Genomic DNA, 22,589 nt, shown 5'->3' on the forward strand with positions numbered 1-22,589 from the left:
TGGCAATCAGCAGAAGTAGCCTGCAGTACTGCTCTCTAATCATTGCGCCACCACGGCTCATACAAATGATTTCTTATATAGCTTCAGAAATGGGATCTAATTTTTTAATGAATTCACATGAAAAACTCCAAATTAATCTCTTCACTTCACTTGAAGTATACCCAGTATGATCTTGTGACCATCCCACTCTTCTTCTCTTTGCTCTTCATGAAAATCAACCAGTATCCAAAGCTGTTACCAAACATCACCCTGGGCTACTGTCAGGTCTCCAAAAAGATGCCCTAATTAATTTATGAGCTTGAGACAAAGTTCAAAAGAAATCCAAACATTTATTTGGAGTAACATTTGGGGGATACCTGCCATGGAGGTCAGATCTGATTCCATTTAATGGTGATGAGAGGGTGATGCATTCCATAACTAATTTCAGATTGTTCAATTGTCCAGTTCCAGATTAGACTCATAAAACAACATCCAACTGATTAGTTATAAAAGTCATAAAAGAACAGCTTTGGGAAATATGAAGTGATTTGTTGAATTGAAGATGAAAACCCCACATTGAGATGAAAACCAACTGAAGTCTCTTATCTTGCAGTATACAGAGTATGAGCTTCTGGCACATCCTGCCCTTCTTCTTTGCCATTCATGAGGTCAACCAGAATCTAAAGCTGTTACCAAACATCACCCTGGGCTACAGCATCTATGAGAACTTTTTCAATGGAAGGTTAACATATGAGGTCATGTTGGATTTGCTTTCTACGGGGCAGGAGAATGTCCCAAACTACAGTTGTGGAAAGCAAAATAATATGTTGCCTTTGCTTGAGGGGACAGAGTCTGATCTCTTTGATCAAATTTCCACCATGCTGAGTATCTACAAAATCCCACAGGTATGAATGAATACTGAAGCTAATCTCACTCTGCAAATAGCCCCCCAAAGCAATAGCAACAGTACTTAGACTTATGTACTGCTTTACAGCCCTTTTACAGCCCTCTCTAAGTGGTTTACAGTCAGCATATTTGCCCCCAACAATCTGGGTCTTCATTTTACTGACCTCAAAAGGATGGAAGGCTGAATCAACCTTGAGCCTGGTGAGATTTGAATGCCAAACAGCAGGCAGTCGGCAGGCAGCAGAAGTAGCCTGCATTACGGCATTCTAACCACTGCACCACCATGGCTCAAAAGGTCAAATAATAAATAAAATTAGTGAGCCAATGAAGTTTGCCAATGAAGCCCTGAAATGGCATCAGACATTCAAATAATTCTTTTTTTTTCATTCTGATATCCTTTTTGCAGTTGAACAAACCTTCATTCATAGTTGAACTGAAATGCTCTAAACCAGGTGTCCCAAACCTTTTGGACCTCTGGGACCACCAAATTCATAATTTTAAATCCCATGGACCACTAATAGGATCTGCCTAGACTGGCCAGGTAGGTGTAGCTAATTGGTCATGTGATTGGGTGGGTGTGGCCAACTTGATGTCACTCACATTGAGGGCACCTCACCGGCCTCTATTCACCTCTCTCCTTCCAGCCACGCCTCACCTGCCTGGCCAGGCTCCTTAGGAAGCAGTTGTTAAGAGCTAAGCAGTCACCATGAGAAAGGTTGGCAAAACAGCTGGCTCCGTTCAAATTGGATCTTACTGAGAAGGAGGCCCAGCAGAAGCACCTCACTGAGGACCACAAGCATAGGCTTTCCAAGCAGAGGGACCTGTGGGAGTGCAAGGCCAGGTACTGGTGCCTGGAGGCTCATGGGCTGAGGTGGTCAGCCAGTTCCAGGCCATGATGCACCAGTAGACTCTGCAGCAAAACAAGTGTTCGTTGCATGTAGGGGCCATAATCTGAGGATCCCTGATTTGCAGATTACCAAAATTTTCTCATGGAACCACCAGTGGTCCACGGACCACCAGTTGGTGGTGACAGCTGCTCTAAACCATCCTGCACATGAAATTTGCAACATCTTTGCCAATCCTTGTTCTGCCACTTCTCGGTGTCTTTCAGTCACATAACTTGGAAGAGAAAAACATCTTTTCAATCTTATTTGAAACAGATTGAAAGAAAATGTCAAAGATTTTACTGGAAGAAAAAGAAAGAAAATATTACATTAACGTTTTTTGTTTCCCTATTTGTACATAAAGACAAAACAAAAACAATAAAACGAAAAACCCCTCACATCCCACCCAACTTTCTTTTCTCTGCTGACCGTAACCCCAGGGCATTCCTGAGGCATGTATGGCTGAGCTGGTTTTATAGTATTTTGCCCTTCATTTTTGCACTGTTGAAGATGTGAAAAACGTGTCATATTTCTCCTCCTATAATTATGGCAGAAAGCTGCTAATAGGTGATGACTGTAAATAAAATAGAATAGAATAACAAAGTTGGAAAGGAACTTGGAGGTCTTCTAGTCCAACCCCTTGCCTAGGCAGGAAACCCTATACATTTCAGACATATGGTTATCCGATTTCTTCTTTTAAATGTCCAGTGTTGGAGCATTCACAACTTCTGGAGGCAAGTTGTTCCATTCATTAATTGTTCTAACTGTCAGGAATTTTTTCCTCAGTTCTCAGTTGCTTCTCTCCTTGATTAGTTTCCACCCATTGCTTCTTGTTGTACCTTCAGGTGCCTTGGAGAATAGCTTGACTCCCTCTTCTTTGTGGCAGCTCCTGAGATATTGGAAGACTGCTATCATGTCTCCCCTAGTCCTTCTTCTCATTAAACTAGATATACCCAGTTCCTGCAACCATTCTCCTAATCATCTTTGTTATTCTTCTCTGCACTTTTTCTAGAGTCTCCACATCTTTTTTACATCATGGCGACCAAAACTGAATGCAGCATTCCAAATGTGGCCTTACCAAGGCATTGTAAAATGGTATTGACACTTCTCATGATCTTGATTCTATCCCTAAATACAGGAAAGTGATACCAGACATTGAGATGACATTTCATAGTGCAAACTCAAGAACAGAGGAAGGAAGTTCTCCTCCACAGAGTCTTGATATGTAAGCACTTATTTTTGTCCTTAAAAACAAAACAACCCACCACCTTTTTTCTATTTCATTTTAGATCAACTATGGGGTCATCAGCCACATTCCAGAGCAGAAACATCATTTCCCTTTTTTCTACCGGGTGACTCCAAAGCAAGAACCTCCACACTTGGCAATTGTCCAGCTGCTCCTGCATTTCCAATGGACATGGATCGGCCTTGCTGCTCCAGACAATGAAAGTGGGGAAAAGTTCAGAAGAACTTTTATGCCAGTAGCCAGAAGAAAAGGCGTCTGTGTTGCCTTCTCAGAAAGCTTACCCATGGTTATTCAAGTGGGGAAAAAGAAGGACATCCTTCAATATTTTAGCGACCCTAAAGTGAACAGTCTTGTTTGTCACTTGAACTTTCAAGCCACAATAATACTAGCAGTACTAATACGAGAAATTGAAAGGGATAAAATCCTGTTTGGGGAAAAAGTATGGATTGCCACAGCTTTGTCCGATATAAGTGTGAGATTTTTTAACCGCCTGCTTAATCTCCAGCGTGACTATCTTTTATTGTCATTCACAACTCAGACAAAGAAAATGACACGCTATTATGATTTTAATTCACATTATTCTGCTACAGGGAACTTTGGGGAGGCAGCATTTCAATGTTCCTATTCAATCCCCTTGTTGTCGAAGAAATCTTGGACTACGTGCCTGGAAAAAGAGCTGGGAAACCCCACCCCAGGATCTGGTTGAAAGAATCCTGTCCGAGGATAGCTCCAGTATTTCCACAACAATCCAGGTTGTGGCCTGGGTCCTCCATGCTGCCATTTCCTCCCAATTGAGAAAAGCAGGATGCATGTTGGGGACCATCAGACACCTCAGATAATACAGCCATGGCAGGTAAGACTTCCATTAGAAAATTCCACTAATGGTTTCATTTCCATTTTTAAATGTTATGTTAGATGTATAGAATATAGAATTAGAGAATTGGAAGGCACCTTGAAGGTCTTCTAGTCCAACCCCCTGCTCAGATAGGAAACCCTACACCACTTCAGACAAACATATCCAACATCTTCTTTAAAACCTCCACTGTTGGAGCATTCACAGCTTCTGGAGGCAAGTTGTTCCACTGGATAATTGTTCTAACTGTCAGGAAATTTCTTCTTTAGTTCTAAGTTGCTTATCTCCTTGATTACTTTCCACCCATTGCTTCTTGTCCTACTCTCAGGTGCTTTGGAGCATAACTTGACTTCCTCTTCTTTGTGGCAACCCCTGAGATATTGGAAGACTGCTATCATGCCTCCCCTAGTCCTTCTTTTCATTGAACTAGACACACCCAGTTCCTGCAAACGTTCTTCATAGGTTTTAGCCTCCAGTTCCCTAATCATCTTTGTTGCTGGGATAGATGGGGATGGGGGGAATTCCAATAACCACAGTCAGTTTCTAATACTTTTTCCGACCAGATGTGCAGGCTTAGAGAGAAAGAGACAGATTCTGTTAGTGAATCTTCTAGGTGTGTCAAACTTGATTTCATTGAGGGCCACATCAGGGTTGGGTGGGCTTGGCCAAGATGGGCATGGCCAACTCAACATCATTCATGTCAGGAGCTCCTGAGTGGCTTACAAACAGTAAAAAGATAAATAGAAACACAATTAAAAATTTAGAACCTATTTTGAAAAACAAGAAACAAGGAGATGGACAGCACTGGGATGAGATCTTCTTATCCCAACAATGATCTCCAGTGGTGAGGGCCCCACATCAAGAATACAAGCCAATTAGCCCAACTGAGTTTTGAGTCCAAAAGAATGGGAGTTCAAACACAAGAGGTGGGGAAACAACCCTGGAAAGATGGTGAAATTGTTGGAGTTAAAACATGTTTTTGACCTGAGATTAAAAAGTCATAAAATGAGTGGGTGCAGTGGCCTAGAAGTGGAGGTCTCACTCCACAATCAGGACGCTGTGAGTTCAATCCTAGGTAGAGGCAAATATTTATCTCTCTGGGCATGATGAGAATATATCTGCTGAATATAACTCCGCATTGGCGACAGGAATGGCATCTGGCCAGTAAACACTCAGCTCCATTCAGTTGCCCAGACTCTGTCCTACAAGGGATTATGGGGTCATTAAAGGAAGATGATTAAAAATCTCATAACACAGACTTCCAGTGGCAGCGTAGGCGTTGAAGGAAGCTCCTTTGGGAATGCCAGCCCCGTGATCATGTTAAGTTGCTAGAACAGCATAAATCAGCTGTCCAGCAGCTTGAAAACTCTCCCCTCGGGAAAAGAGGGGGAGGTGAGCAGCCAGGCAAGGTTGAGCTCCCCTATACCCCCAGGAGTAATTCTGGGGCTCAAAGGGTGAGAGCCTCCCAGCAGCCCAACAGAGCTCCGCTTCCGGGATGCTTTTGCTGTAGCAGAACAAAACGCCACGACCATCCCTGCAATCAACGTTTTAATCTACATTTGAATAAGATGCAGGCAGAGCAAAGATAGGAGTGATTATAATTGCAAGTACAAACTTTAACTCTGATACAGTTTTACTTCCTTCTGTGAAGATTGAGGGAACAAAAGGGAAGATGGTGTTGAAAAGTTGAAGGGTGTGGTCAAAGTGAAACTTAAAAGGAAAGTTTTTGTTAAGTGCTTGTTAACGTTGTTAAAAGAACCAAGAGCTCAAGATTAAAGAAAACAGCATTGGTTTACTAACAAGCTATAAGATCTAACAAATCTGGGGATTAGGTGGACTTTTTGGGCTCAATAATTTGGCTGCTGGAAAGTGTGATTTAAATATTTGGAAATGGCTTCAAAACAAACAAAATTAAGTACTTCTAAGAGCGCTGGAAGTTCCCCAGCCCAGACACCCAAACTGCAGTCTTTATTACCCCCAGTGGATACACAAATTGACACCTGAAGCTCTCCAAGGCACTTTAAAGGCACAAGCCTTTGTTTTGGAAGAAAAAAAATACAACTGCTTTTAAAGATGCGTGTGACGAAATGTCTGAAATTAAGGATCTAATCCAATATCCACAAAGAACAAATAAGAGAGTAGAGTGGATGCATTTAAGGGTCTGCTTGGTTATGTAACATCACTGGAGGATAGGGTGGAAGAAATTAATCAGTCTAATGTGAATTTGGAGAACAAAGTTGAAGAGGCTCAAAGCAAGATTGAAAAGTCAGAGGCAGAAATTACAATGATACAATACAGAGCGATGGAATTTGCTTTGAGAATAAGAGGCCTGAAAGAAATAACCAAGAAAATTTGAAAGAGATTTTGCAGAAGCTTTTGCTCAGTTAACTGGTGAACCAAGGGCAGAATATGATTGGCAGATTGACAAAATGTATAGTGTTAATTCATGGGTTGCCAGACAGAGACAACTACCAAGGAATATTTTAATCTATTTTGTTACCAGGAAAATAAGGAATAGAATATTACAAGCGACTTATAAAAACAACTACAGCTGGCAGGACAGGAGGTGGCAGTGTTGAAGGAAATTCCCTCTAAAATGTTGAGATCCAGAAGAACTATGCATTTCTAGTGGATAAACTTATAAATCACCAGATACAGTATAGATGGGAGGTCCCGGCCGGATTGGTGGTGAATTATTTAGGAGAAATATATCATCTTAATTCAGTTTGGAAGGCAAGAGATTTTTACAGTAATGTATTAAAGGCTGGATATCCACCATCTCCAGGACCCAGAAGAAGAAATGAAGCAGGGGAGGCTAGACAGGAAGCTACCCAGGTACAAGCGGGTGCTGCTCAAGCCTTGGAATTACTTGAGGAGACAGAAGGAGTTATGGAACAAAGACAAATTTGAGCAGCAACTAAATGTAAAGAACAAGAATTAAAGATGCAACAAGCTCAGACAACAATCCAAGAAACTACAAATACAAATACAGAAGCTGTGAGGGGAGCTAGACTGAAGAAGAAACTCCAGCAGGATTTCCAGGCAGCTCTTATAAAGCTTCAGGGGGCTAAAGATGACAATTAAATTTTTAACCTGGAATGTTAATGGCTTAAATTCACCACAAAAAAGGGGAAAAAAATTTCACTATTTGAAACAATTCAAAAATGATGCAATTTGTTTGCAAGAAACACATATTAGAACAAATCACCAAAAATATTTGATGAATGCAAGATTAGGAACACACTTTGTGGCATCTGCTCCAGAGAAGAAAATGGCATAGTTATATATTTAAGGAATGACTTAAAGGCTAAAATAATTGAAGCAGATCCTCAAGGAAGATATATGCAATTGAATTATTAATAGAAGGAAAGAAAATACTCTTAACAGGAGTATATGCTCCCAATCAACAGCAAGAAAATTTTTACAAGTTGCTCCATACTAAATTAATACAATGGGACTATAGATCGTGCATATTACTGGGTGACTGGAATGGAGTATTGGATACTATGAAAGACAAGAAGGGACTTTTGCAAAATACTCAAACACGAGCAAGATTGCCTAAATCTTTCTTCGACATGATGGATGATATGGAATTGAGGGATATTTGGTGTGAACAGAATGTTAAAGAAGAAGACTTTACATTTTTTTCTGATAGGCACCAATCCTTCTCTAGAATTGACTTTATATTAATTACAAATGACTTTCTTTCCAGAGTGAAGAAGAAGAATGCCTGAGAATTTTAACAGATCATAATCCGGTGTGGATGGACCTGGAATATGGAGAGGGATCTAGGAGGTCTTGGAGATTAAATGAAAATTTATTTAGATATGAGGGAAATGTCATAGAATGTAAAAAAACTATTGAAAGAATATTTTGTTTTTAACATGCATAAGGGAACATCCATGGAAATGGTTTGGGATGCAAATAAAGCATATATGGGAGGTGTTTTAATAAATTTGAATAACCTATATAGACGTAGACAGGGCGAAAAATGAAGGGAACTAGAAGAGGAGATAAAAAAGAAAGAGCAGGTGCTAATATCTAACCCAAATTTTTATTTATTTATTTATTTATTTAAGCATTTATAGGCCGCCCTTTTCCCTGAGGGGACTCAGGGCGGCTTACAATAACAAGGAAGGGGAGTGAAGACAAAACATAAAAAAATGTGCAATAACTGAAAAATACTAAAAACACAACATTCTCTCAGCATTCGGGAGGGGCGGAAGAGTTTATCCCCAGGCCTGACGGGCTAGCCAGATCTTGAGGGCTGTACGGAAGGCCTGGACTGTGGTCAGGTACGAATCTCCACGGGGAGATTGTTCCATAGCGTCGGAGCAGCAACTGAGAAGGCTCTCCTCCGGGTAGTCGCCAGTCGGCACTGACTGGCGGATGGAATACGGAGGAGGCCCGCTCTATGCGATCTGATGGGACGCAGGGAGGTTATTGGCAGAAGGCGGTCTCTCAAATAGTCAGATCCACTACCATGGAGCGCTTTATGGGTGGTAAGTAAGACCTTGAATTGCACCCGGAGATCCACAGGCAGCCAGCGCAGCTCGCGGAGGATAGGTGTTATGTGGGCGAACCGAGGTGCGCCCACAATCACTCGCGCGGCCGTTCTGTACTAGCTGAAGTCTCCGGGTGCTCTTCAAGGGCAGCCCCATGTAGAGCACGTTGCAGTATTCCAGCTTAGAGATCACAAGGGCTCGAGTGACTGTCGTGAGAGCCTCCCGATTCAGGTAGGGCCGCAACTGGCGCACCAGGCGAACCTGGGCAAATGCCCCCCAAATGATAAGAAGACAAAAGAAGCAATTACTTTACTGCGAGGGCAATTTAACATGTTGATGTCAGATCAAGTAGCAACTAACTTGCTATATACTAAACCCAATACTTTTTGCAATGCAAATAAACCAGGTAGATGGTGAGCATATATTTTAAGGAAAAAACAAAAGGCTCGTGCCATAGAGAAAATAGAGTACAAAGGTAAAGAAGTCTATCAACAGGATATGATCCAAAAGGCCTTCCTTGAATTTTTACAGGATTGTACATGGGTGATAAAATACAAGGCTTAGATATAGATAGATACTTGGACAAAGAAAAATACCTATAGTTAAGGATGAGCAAAGGGAGAAATTGAATCAACCAATAACTTCGAGGGAAATCCTCCAGGTAATTAAACAGTTAAAGGCTGGGAAAGCACTGGGCACAGATGGTTTGACAGTGGTTTACTATAAAATTTACTATTAGAAATGGTAGAACCCCTTAAGGAATTATTTAACAAAATCCAAATGGAAAGAAAGGTACCTCCATCTTGGAGAACAGCTTTCATATCCTTGATACCCAAAGAAGATCAAGATCTTAGTCAACCAATAAATTATAGGCCTATATCATTACTCAATACAGATTATAAAATTTTTACCAAAATACTAGTGAATAGGTTGATGTTGGTTATTCAGCAACTGATTCATAATGATCAAACTGGTTTTATACAAGGGAGACAAATGAGAAGTAATGTAAGACAAATTGTTAATATATTGGAGTATTTGGGAAAGAATAACCAAGTCCCTGCAGCGCTTATATTTCTAGACGCCGAGAAAGCATTTGATTGAATGAATTGGCAATTTGTAATGAAAACAATGCAAAAGATGCAAATTGGAGAGTATTTTCTACAATCAATCAATGCAATAATTCAGGAACAAACAGCACAAATTATAGTCAATGGAAGTTTAACATAATCTTTTAAAATCGAGAAAGATACAAGACAGGCTTGCCCCCTATCACCATTAATGTTTATTATAACCCTGTAGTTATTGCTGAATAAAATACAGGGTCAGATGATTTACAGGGAATTAAGATTAGGCACCAAGAATAGATTACGAGCATTTGTGGACGACTTGGTTATAACTTTAACCCAACCAGGGAAACCTACCAAGGTTTTAATGAATATGATTAATCAATATGGCCAAGTATCTGGGTTTAAAATAAATCTAGGGAAAACAAAGATGTTAGTTAAAAATATGAACACTAATCAAAGGGAAGAATTAGAAAAAAAACAGGATGTGAGATAGTTAAAAAGGTTAAATATTTAGGAGTTTATATCTCAACTTCAAATGGGAAACTATATAAGTATAATTATGAACCATTATGGCATAGAATGCAGGTAGAGATGAAAAATTGGGAAAAATTACAATTGTCTTTGTTGGGAAGGATAGCAGCAATGAAAATGAATGTCTTGCCTAAGTTTTTATTTAAATTTAAAACTATACTATGAAGCAGTAGTTTTATCAATAATCAGTGACTGGATTAATTCAACAGAGGCTGGCATGCTTATTTGTATACAACAAGAAGGTGGATAAGACTTTCAAAAGTCATATATTAAGGAATGCTTTATTGCGTGTCTGGAAAAAAATCAACATAAATTAAATGGTAAGATACCTATGTGGGCAATTCCCAGACATGCAATAGAGAACATAAGTATAGCACAAAAACAGGATGTAACTACATACAGACAACTTCTTACTATAGAAGGAGGTGTATTACAGCTAAAACCCTTGAATGTGTACTAAAAGAAAAGGTAATCCAAACTGGTTTCAGTATGGACAGTTGCAGGCCAGATGGAAAAATGATCAGAAAATTGGTATTATGCAAGACGAGGACAATCTACTAAAACAAATTAGGAGTCAAAGTCAAATGCATATAAAAAGGTTATATAACGTTCTAATAGAAATTGATTCTGAAAGTTAAAGAATGTATGATAAAGTGGGCACAAAATTTTGAAGAATCAATAATGGATAAAGTTCACTCCTCAGTTGTTCTTGCTAGGTATAATTACAAATTGTACAGTTATAGAGACTAATTTGATTTTGAACTTAATAACGGCAGCAAGATTGTTGGTGACGCAGTACTGGAAGAAGGAAGAATTGCCTACTATTCAAGAATGGACGTTAAAAGTAGTAAACTTAGCAGAGATGGCCAAAATTTCAGCATATTTGAAGGAACATTCAGATGAGAAATATGTTGGAATGGAGAAGATGGATTGACTACATTCAAAATAAATATCAGACTAAGAAATTTCAATTAGCTTATGAATGAACAAAGAATGTTATAACTTATCTAAATTTAGCTTAATAAAAGGAGAGTTAAAGTACAAGAGGGAGTAGGAAGCTATAGTTAGTTAGCTTATGTTAGTGTATGATTGTTAAATGCTTATACCCTGTATTTTGCTCTGGGAAGTTGGGGGAAGGGAGGGTGGGGGGGGTGGGGGTGTGAAGGGAGGAAGGGGAAGGGGAAATATGTGTAAAGTTTATTAAAACTTTTCAATTAAAAAAAATCTCATAACACAGAACAGCCGAAATAATCATCAGGAAAGGTTTATGCATATGTGTTTATATAGAGAGAAAGAGACAGAAAGAATGGAAGAGGAAGGGGGAGAGAGAAAGGGAGATTTAGAGAAGGAGGAAAGAAGGAAGTGAGAAAGAGAATAATATTCCTGTTGCATACAGACAGAGGCTCTGAGCTGAATATCCCACTTCTGTCTTAGGGCTCAAAGAGAATGTATACATGGCAAGTGTGATTTTCCATGTCTTTTCAGCTTCATCCTTTTCTAAGAAACTTCCAGGTTTACAATCTTTCTGTGGATGATGTTTATTTGGATGAGGCTGGAATTCCTGTTGCTGACTTTGATATTATGGACTGGGCAGTATTTCCTAATAAGTCTTCTGCTGGGTGAAAATAGGGAATATTGAAAAACAAGTATCCCTTCAGATATCAAGATCTCTATTGACGAGAGTGTCATTATATGGCCAACAACTTCACATCAGGTAACCAAGTCTGCTTGTTTGTGGGTGTTATTATTCATCCACTCCTGGCTATCCATCTGCTTTTGTATCAGTCTTCTCATTTTGAGGGAGGCTCTTTGCTAATGAAAAAACTGGTTGAATGAGACGCTACTATTTCTGTTAGATGTCTCCTGTATTGCTAACTGTGGAAATGCCAGCATTGTTCTAAGTTAGGATGGAAAGCATGTTGGCTAGTCCAGTGATGCTTGTTCCCTGAAAGGAAGCTAAGCAATCACGCAAAACCCTTAGACCAGGGATGGCTAACCTTTTTGCTGTTGGGTGCCAAAAATGTGTTCGTGTGTTAGCGCATGTATGTGATGGTACCCATAATACAAAGCACCTCCCGACATGCACATGTATGCACACGGACCCCCCCCCCCACGCTCCCCCCTTCCATGTGTGCTGCACTGCTCACCTCCAAGCTGAGCTTGGTATTTCCTCCGGGGGATCAAGAGAGGCCGTTTTCACCCTCCCCAGGCTCCAGGAAACCCTCCAGAGCCTGAGGAGGGTGAAAACAGCCCCCCCGCCCCCCAGAATCCATCCAGAAGCTGAAAATGGATCATTTCTGAGATTCCTATACACCCGTTGGACCCTTTTTATGCCCTCCCTAGGCTCCAGGCTTTCCTGAAACCCAGGGAGGCAAAACAGGCAAAAATCCAGGCCCACCCACCTGCCCCCACAGCACCAGCCCCGTCGTGGGTCCTACTGGTTTGGACCAGTTCGGCTGAACTGGTAGTAGCTTGGCGGACTGCGCCACTGGAACTGACAGTGACACAGGCCTGTCACACCCCTGAACCAGTTATCCATCTGCTTTTTGCTTCTGCACATGTGCAGAGCAATTTTAGTTGTAGTGCGCAAGCAAGTGCAGCCCGCATCAAGTACACATGCATGGCACACCCCTGTGTGAACTGGCAGTAGTCTCTGCCAGAAACCACCACTGCTCCCAGCCCTCCAGAAGGCAAAAAATCAGCTGGTCGGCACACGCATACGCACTGGAACTGGCGGCTCGAGTGCTGGGAGATATGGCTCCGCATGTCATCTGTGGCCCGCATGCCATAAGTTCGTCACTGCCTTAGACCCTCAGGGACTTACCTCTGGGCATGTAACTCAGTACAGTCCTTGGTGCTCTATCATCATGGTTGCTTACATATATTCTATTACCCAGCCTGATAACATTATCAGTGCAATGATGATAGTATCATGTGCCTGATGATAGCATAGATGATGTTATTTAGTCCGATAGTGAAATGTCTGCTAGGAAACAACCATATCAGAGTACATCAAGGACTCCACAGTTCAACCCTGAACTACACCTATTTATTCTACTGGATCTTATTCAGTGCTTGTTCAAATTACCATTTCAGAATAGAGCTGGAAGGTACCTTGGAGATCTTCCAGTAGAATCCCCTGCTCAAAAGGGAGACCCTATACCATTTCAGAAAAGTGGCTGTCAGTCTCTTCTTAAAAACCTCTAGTGATGAAACACCCATTTCTGAAGGCAGTCTGGTGCTCTGGTTAATTCTTCTCTCTGTTAGGAAGTTTCTCCTTAATTCTAGCTTGCTTCTCTCCTCGATTGGTTTCAATCCATTTTTTCTTGTCCTGCCTTCTGGTGCTTTGGAAAATAAGTTGACCACCTCTTCTTTGTGGCAGCCCCTCAAATACTGGAATACCTGATTCAAGTCATTTATAAAGATATTGAAAAGTACGGGGCCTAAGGAACTTTGTGATTCCCCACTGCTTACTTTCTTCCATGTAGATAAAGTTACAGTTGACTGTGTACAGTTTGTGAGCCAGCTACAAATCCATCTGGTGATGATGCTGCCTAGCTCACATTTTTCTAGTTTACAAGAAGTAGGTTTCAGTCTACTTTGTTTGTTTGTTTGTTTGTTTGTTTAGTTTGTCACTCATGTACAAGATAACAGGAATAAGAATAACATGAATAAGAACACAGGAAATGGATACAAATAAATGGGGACAATAGGACTGAAACCTAAGTATGCTATGTCCATAGCATTTCCGTAGTCTACAAACAGGCTAAAAATGTTTGGACAGGAGAGCCATTGGTCTTTGCTGAATATTGAGAGGACTCTGGGATCATATGCTGCAGAAATCAAACAAACATTTAGCTGACTTATCTTTAAATATCTTTGCCAACCTCGGTGGTGCAAGGTGCATTCTATAAAACGTCTTATATAAATTTTCTTCATATGCAGTTGACATTGTTAATGTATAGTTCCTGTCCCACAACTTCTGTCATTTATTTAATTCTAATGTGTAACCAAAGTTTTTTGCCCATGCTATCATTGCCTCCTTCACTTGTTCATCTTCCAGTTTAATAGCCAATAAGAAATTATGCAGCATTTTTATCAACCTTTCTTCTGCCCCTGTTAATATCTTATCTAATTCTGTTAATTCTTTATTTTTAAAAAATCATAAAATTTATCATCTTTCTCATATCTAAAATGTATCTGCACTTGTGAATCCGATGCCATGTCGATCCCTTGATCACTCAGCTCTTGTTCAGTTTTGAGTTCCGCCTTTTCATTTAGAATATCTTTATCTAACAATATTTCCCATGTTAATAATGTTAGGGTGGATCAGTGCTTCCATTGTTAAAAGCTCAACTAGTATTCTCAAGTAATGTTGTTCTCCAATTTTCCCATACTAAAAGTAATGCATTCCTTATATAATGTCTTTGAAAGTAGTCATGTATCTTACTTTTTCCATACCATGCCAACCCAGTTGTAAGTCGTGTCCCTCCAGAGTCAATAGTCTTGTATGTCTCAATGCAATCCATTCTTTCATCCATGTTAATACCATGTTAAAAGTAACTTTTGAGTTCATGAACCCTTCTTTGCATTGATTTCCACTTTTAAAATAAATTCCCTAATCCATTTGTTTCCATAATTTTCTTTCTGTTTAGAAGGCCCCTTTTTCTAGGTGTACCAATAGTTGCCTCCCAGGATACACCAAGCTCACAAGAGAAGGAGAACCAGTTTGCTGCTATGACTGCTTTCCATGCACGGAAGGAACAATCTCCAATGAAGAAGGTAGGTGGCTCAAGGACAAAAATAGTGCATCATCCTTTTATTCAGAGTAACCAAGGTTTAATCTCATATGCCAGTATGCTGCATCCATACCCAGGAAAGAAAAAAAAAGAAAGATACAGCAGTGTTTAGTGTTCAATAAAAGTAGGATTTTACCTCAGTGGATATTTTCAGAAACTGTTGAAACAGTAAAAGGACATGGAGATGGAACAACTAAACAATTGTATGATAAAACAGATGCAAAAATCAAAGAATAATTGCGACACCAAAATGAGAGCAGTTTTGGAAAAACAAAAGCCAGAAAATCCACACCAAGTTATAATACAAGGGAAATATTTTACAGACAGTATATCAGAGGTATTCAGCCAGTTCTGACAGTTCCAGAGAACCGGTAGCGGAAATTTTGAGTAGTTCGGAGAACCAGCAAATAGGCTGGCCTCGCCCATGCTGCCTCCCAGCTGATCTTTTGTTGCCCTGAACAGGAGAATGGAGCTGGAAAGCAGGTTAGTGGGGTGGGGAGGGAATGGGGATTTTGCACTATCCTTCCCCTGTCATGCCCATAAAGCCACGCCTACAGAACCAGTAGTAAAAATATTTGAATCCCACCACTGCAGTATATATATATCAACAATTGATAAACAGACAAACCACAGAAAAATAAATGTTAGTAACCTTATAACAAAGAATTAATATTGTATCATTTGTGGTATTTATTCAAAAAACTCAAAAGAATTCAGAGAATTTAATGCATCAGAATATTCAGGAAAAAACCTAAACAAACAGAATTGAAGCGCCTAATATTTTTGACCTATAATTCTACAAATCTGGTAAGGAATTGGAATGATACATTTTGTCAGTGATTGTCAATTGGAAAGTGAAATTAGATAATTTGCTACAATGGCAAAAATTACAATTTCTAAAGTAACTATGATAGAACTAATATACATACCACACATGACACAGAGAATTTAGAAAATTTGAAGATGGTTTCTGGAAAGACAGTTCTGCTCTTGGAAATAAAGAGAAGGGATGGTGGCAATGTTTTTCTGTAATCATTTTCTACATTATTCGTGCTTAGTAACTATATTTTGTGTTATTTAACTGTCAATATTTAATGTAAATCATTTTTCCTTTAAATTTCATTATTCTAATGATATAGTATTTTTTTAAAGAAATGGCAGAAAAGGAGCAAAGAACAGCTTCACTAGTGTATATACATCCTTCCTCTATCAGTTGGTCATGAGGTATAAAATGTCACTTACTCACTATATAAACAGCAATTCATGTTTCCAGATGCAGCATATTGTGAAAAGTGTCCAGATGGTCAGCATTCCAACGAGAAGCGAGATCAGTGTGTCCCCAAAGTAATAACTTTCCTGTCCTACAAAGAAATGTTAGGTCTCATCCTGGCTATCACAGCCTTATTTTTGTCTCTAAACACTGCCTTAGTTCTTGGAATCTTCATTAAATACCGAGAAACTCCCATAGTCAAAGCCAACAACCGGGATCTCAGCTACATTCTCCTGGTCTCTCTCCTGCTTTCCTTTTTGACATCTCTTCTATTCATTGGTAAGCCCAAGGAAGTGACTTGCCTTCTTCAACAAATCACCTTCATGTGGTTTTCTCAGTTGCAGTCTCTTCCTTGTTGGCCAAGACGATTATGGTGGTGGTGGCATTTTTGGCCACAAAGCCAGGCAGCAGGATGAGGAAATGGTTGGGGAAAAGTCTGGCCAACTCCATTGTCTTGTCCTGTTCTGGAGTTCAGGTGGGCATCTGCCTTACATGGTTGGGAATTTCTCCCCCATTTCCACATTCTGATCTGTATTCTCAACCAAGAGAGATCCTCCGGCAATGTAATGAAGGCTCAGTCACCATGTTCTACACTGCCCTTGGCTACATGGGCTTTCTGGCTGCCACCTGCTTCTTGGTGGCTTTCCTGGCCCGCAAGCTTCCAGGGTCTTTCAATGAAGCCAAGTGGATCACCTTCAGCATGCTGGTCTTCTGCAGTGTTTGGATCTCCTTTGTCCCCACCTACCTGAGCACCAAAGGGAAATACATGGTGGCTGTGCAGATCTTCTCCATCCTGGCCTCTAGTCTGGGCTTATTGGGATGTATTTTTGTCCCCAAATGTTACATCCTTATTCTGAGACCTGACATGAACACTAAGGAGCATCTAATAAAGAAAAACAATGAGGGCTCTTAATTTTCAAATAGTTACCCAAATTATTGTTAAAATGAAATAGGATAGTTGGAAGTAAAACCTTTGTTATATGTTCTAAAAATTCTTTCTTTCACATGAAGTCGCAATTATGATTAATATAATAAGATATACTAAGATATGTAAGAGATCATGTTCTTTTAAATGTATGTACACACACACACACACACACACACACTAAACCAACTAAAAGAGAGCATTATAGATACACATTTGCTTTATTTAATGTTTAGAAGATATGGCAATCATTTGCTAATCTGGATGAAGTTTTGATGTGTTTTGTTTTTTTCACACTCTGCCTGGGCAATGATTTATTTTATGCCACCACTTTCTTTCTGTAGATCAACTGGGCCAATTTAATTGTTTATTTTAAAAAGTGTGCTAGATTAGAAGGTTATTGATGTTTGTTCCACCAATGTAGGACCTTGTTCCTCTTCTTCTAATGCAAATTCTCTTAATATCCTTTTAGTAAAGAGCATGAATAAATAAGAACAGAGTCATACTGCCTTGTCTCACTTCTTTACCATTCTGGAGTTACTTTGTTTTGCCCTATCCTATCCTGTTCAGAGTCTGGCTCAGTGGTGGGTTGCTCTTACCATCACTACCAGTACGCTGATCGCGGTCTGTCCGTGCATGAGCCTGACGTGCATTATGCACGTGCCTGACATGTGCTGGGCATACATGTGCAATCCACCACCCCTGTGACATCCAGCTGCTTGTTGGGGCACATGCAGACACAGCATGCCGTGTGCATGTGCACAGTGTGCCTTTTCGCATAAAAACAGCCTATAGAGTGCGGTGGGCATTTGGGCCAAATGAGCCACCATACCGGTACTCTCTCACCGTACCGAGCTGTACCTGCAGCAACCCACCACTGGTGTGGCTCCTTGTCCTGTGTGTAGGTTTCTCATGCGAACAATTTGATATTGTATGATTCTCATTTCTCAAGGACATTCTACATCTCAATATAGTTTCTTTTAATTATTTTTTTTATTTTAAAATATTGTTATGGCCATCCATCTTAGAATAATTCTGCCTGGTTTACAACAATAAAACTGCAGAGGTAATATTGTATTATATTTTGGAATAAGATAACTAGCCTAAGGCACTTCATGTAAAAATGATGGGTTAGATTTAACATGGGTTAGATCTAAAAGTAAAGTTCTACATTTAGGCAAGAAAAACAAAATTCACAGGTACAGTATATACAGCTCAATTGTAGTAATTGTGAGAGAGATCTTGGAGTCCTAGTGGACCACTATTTTCATATGAGCCAGCAATGTGCAGCAGCTGCCAAAAAAGCCAACATAGTTCTAGACTGCATAAACAAAAGAATAGAATCAAGTTCACGTGAAGTGTTAATACCACTTTATAATGCCTTGGTAAGGCCACACTTGGAATACTGCATTCAGTTTTGGTCACCACGATGTAAAAAAGATGTGGAGACTTTAGAAGGAGTGCAGAGAAGAGAAACAAAGATGATTAGGGGACTGGAGACTAAAACATATGAAGAATGGTTGCAGGAACTCGTATGTCTAGTTTAATGAAAACAAGGACTAGGGGAGACATGGTAGCAGTGTTACGATATTTCAGGGGCTGCCACAAAGAAGAGGGAGTCAAACTATTCTTCAAAGCACCTGAGGGTAGGACAAGAAGCAATGGGTGATCAAGGAGAGTAGCAACCTAGAACTAAGAAGACATTTCTTGACAGAACAATTGATCAGTGGAACAGCTTGCCTTCAGAAGTTGTGAATGCTCCAACACTGGAAGTTTTTAAGAGAGATTGGATAACCATTTGTCTGAAGTGGTGTAGGAATTCCTGCCTAAGCAGGTGGTTGGACTAGAAGACCTCTAAGGTCCCTTCCAACCCTCTTATTCCGTTCTGTTAAGAGGTCTCCTGCTTGTTGCCAGCATGCTCATTGAAATCTGCAGCCCTTTTTTCCAACTCCCTTTTAAATATGCCCAAATTGACAATTTGAATCTAATGTTAGATAGACTTTACTTACACAAACAATAAAGATTTATCTCAGGTAAGATCAATTAAAAGAGCTGCAACAAGACAATATGTGTTTCACAGTGTTATAGTCACTGTTTTCCAGATGTAGAAAAGATCCTGGAAAAGATAATGAAGCTATGAATCGATTAACACTTAGTGGAAAGCAAAGTTACAGCCAGAAGACTACATTGGTTTGTCAAAATAGTTTATGCCAGAGAAATCTTACTGTATTCTTTGACAAATTGCCTAAATTAGTAAAATATTGTAGACATAACTTTCTTGGACTTCAGTAAAGCATTTCGTAAAGTAGACAACAATGTCTGGGTTCCAAATAGCATCCAAAATTAAATCAGAGTCCAAGGCAAAGTATTGTTCAAAGTTCCAATTTATTAAGAGAGCCATGTTGGCACATCTGGGAAAACCCAAATCTGAAAGCTTCTCAGTTTTCCCACCAAGTTGAAAGTTCATGATCTTGCCCCAACACCCACAAGTCCATCACATGGTCCAATCTTCCACTGCCATGGTGGCAGTTCCACCCATCCAGTTGCAGTCAGGTGCAGAGCTGTAGAGACAAAGGATGACCTTGGCATTCTAGAAAGGAATTTTATTTTGGTTATATGGCGTATAACTCTGTACCATCCCCCCTCCCATTTCCCCACAATAGAAACCGCATAGTAGAATAATAGAAAGTGTGGCAGGACAAAGATCCAAAAGGAATATGGCTGCAGGCCTGACACACAACTTACTACTTGATTGAAGATAGAAAACTGTGGGTGTGACATCATCACTATCAGATGGATTCATAACTGGCTGATCAACACATTAAATATAATTCTTAATGGAACTACCATATTTTTGGGAGTATAAGACGCACCTTCCCCCCCCCCCAAAAGAGGGTGAAAATCTGGGTGGGTCATATACATTGAATACAGCAATTTTGAACTCCCCAAAGCCTGCCCCCTTTGCACAAATGGATGTACATAAGCTTTGGGAGGCCTGCAAAGTGCTCCTGGGGGCTGGGGAGGGCAAAAACAAGTGAAATGTGTCTTTTTTGCTTGTTTTTGCCCCCCTCCCCCCAGGCCCCCAGGAGCACTTTGCAGGCCTCTCAAACTCTCTGCATGCTCCATTTTTCGCAAAAAATGAAGCATGCAAAGGGTTTGGGAGGCCTGCAGAGTGCAAAAGCTTTTTAAAATTTACATCTTCAAAATATCGGTGCGGCTTATACTCCGGTGCGGCTTATACTCTGAAAAATAAAGTACATCTACATGGAGAGAAGCATGCAATGGTGTACTTCAAGGTTCTGCCTTAGGCTCACCACCCTTCAACATCTTCAGAAACGATTTAGATTAGGGGATAAAAGGGGAACTCATCAAATTTTCAGATGACACCAAACTGGCTGTGTATAGCCAACAGTCCACAAGATCGATTTGAGAGCTCCAGAAATATCTCAAGAGATCCGAACATAGGTAGGGTGACCAGACGTCCTGCATTTGGTGGGACAGGCACGCCTTTTCATAATTTTTCCCACGTCCCGGGCCGTTCTAAAAAAACCCCGCTTTATTTTGGTGCTCGCAGCTCGCTCGCTCCCCCGCCCTACAGCTGCTAGCTCGCTCGCTCGTTCCATTCTACACTAAAAATCTAAGCCAGCCCAGCCTGCCGCTCACTGATTGGCCTGGACTCCAGCCAATCAGTGACCTGGCTGGGATGGAAAATTTTAAGTATGCTTAGCATGCCACGCGAGTCTCCATTTCATTTCATCTTCGCCGTTTGCTTGCTGCTTAACTGGTGAGTAACGGTACCAGTGGGAATCAAGAGGCTTCACCACTTCGGTGGGCAGCGGCGGCCTTTAGCAAGGGAAGGCCTTCCCTTGCGAAGGCCTTCCCGAGGGAGGCCACGGTGTGGCTTCCCCCCCCGCCCTGCCTCCCTCCTAGCCTTTGTCCCTCCACAGTATGGCAGCTGGGTGGAGAAGATGCCCTCCTCTCCTTCTCCCCCTTTGCAGAGTTTCCCTGTGTCTCCCAGGTCACGCCCGTCCCCTCTCAAAAGGATTCGGCTCCCTGTGTGCGAGAAAGGCACCCCTCGCCAGCCTGCCCGCCCTTGGGCTCCGGAGGCAGCACCTTCCCAATGCTGCTGCTGCTGCGCTGGTTCCTTCGCGCCCTGCGGAGCTTCCCTGTGTCTCCCAGGTCGCGCCCGTCCTGGTGCAAGAAACTCCACAGGGCGCAAAGGAACCACACGGCAGTGGTGGCGCTGGGAAGGTGCTGCCCCCGAGCCCAAGGGTGGGCAGGCTGGCTAGCAGGCGCCTTTCCCTGTGTCTCCCAGTGTGGTTGGGAGGGAAAAGTGCTTGGCGCGAAGAAGGACTTGGAACCCCCAATTGCCAGGGGCATCGGACTCCAAATCCCATCGCAGGAATCCCCACTCACCAAGATTGTAGGACTCCAAGTCCCATCCCCTCCGCCTGTCCCCACCAGCACAGCCCCTGGCGCAATTGGGCTGCAATCGGCGGCTGTCCCTGCTGCAATCCGCGCCGCCCGCTGCATCAGCCGGAATCTAATTCAAGAGATCTTAATCTTGACAGTGTTGTTGGGGTCTGCGGTGAAGAAATTACTTTAATCAGTAAAGTAAAGTTCTTTCTTTGCTCGCGCAAGCTCTGATGTGGGGGAAAGAAAGGACTTTTCTTTCGCTTGCATCAGAGCTTTCAAGTCTTCAAGGTGGAGAAACACTGAGATAGATGATAATGAGATGAGGGAGGGAGAGGGAGAGAGAGAGAGACAGGGAGAGGGAGAGGGAGAGGGAGAGGAGAGAGAGAGAGAGAGACCATAACTAGATAGACAGATAGGCAGGCAGATAGACGGATGGATAGAGAGAAAGGAGAGAGATAGGTAGGCAGGCAGATAGATGGATGGAGAAAGAGAGGGGGAAAGAGGGAGAGGGATACCATAACTAGATAGACAGATAGGCAGGCGGATAGACACAGACGATGGATGGATATAGAGAGAGAGGATGTGTATAATTAAGGTGACCAGACGTCCCTAGCGAGGTCGTGGGCTGTCAGTAACCACCGTGGCCAGCTCCCTCCCCCCCCAGTCAAGGTGTCCCTCTTTACCAATCTGAAAATCTGGTCACCTTAAACATAGGGCCCTATCCAATGAAATTAATTTCAATGATGGGAAAAGCAAGGTTTGCACTTAGGCAAGAAAAATCAAATGCACAGGTATAGAATAGGTTGTGCCTGGCTCAAGAACAGAAACTGTGGGAAGGATCTAGGAATTCTAGAGGACACCCACTTAAGTGTTAGCCCCTGGTGAGCTACAGTGGGTTAGACAGCACAATACAGCCATCACAGTCCAATGATGCGTTACTGAGGGATAGTATCTAGTTCATTTGAAGTATTAGTACCACTTTATAATACTTTAGTAAGAATCACACTTGAACTATTGCATCCAGTTTTGGTCACCATGATATAAAAAAGATGTTGAGACTCTAAAAGAGTGCAGAGAAGAGTAGCAAAAATGACTAAGTGACTGGAGGCTAAAACAGATGAAAAATGGTTGCAGGAATAGAGTATGTCTAATCTAATGAAGAAATTGACTGGGGTGTCATGATAGCATTAGTCCTGACCATTAGAACA

The 22,589-nt window shown here is 41.3% G+C and overlaps 1 pseudogene; it reads left to right on the forward strand.

Annotated features, from left to right (window-relative positions):
• Nucleotides 1-602: 602 nt before the first annotated feature.
• Nucleotides 603-16,953, forward strand: LOC116524059 (annotated as a pseudogene).
• The last annotated feature ends 5,636 nt before the right edge of the window (nt 16,954-22,589 follow it).

The sequence above is a fragment of the Thamnophis elegans genome, chromosome 2 (assembly GCF_009769535.1).
Source record: "Thamnophis elegans isolate rThaEle1 chromosome 2, rThaEle1.pri, whole genome shotgun sequence".
Taxonomy (NCBI): domain Eukaryota; kingdom Metazoa; phylum Chordata; class Lepidosauria; order Squamata; family Colubridae; genus Thamnophis; species Thamnophis elegans.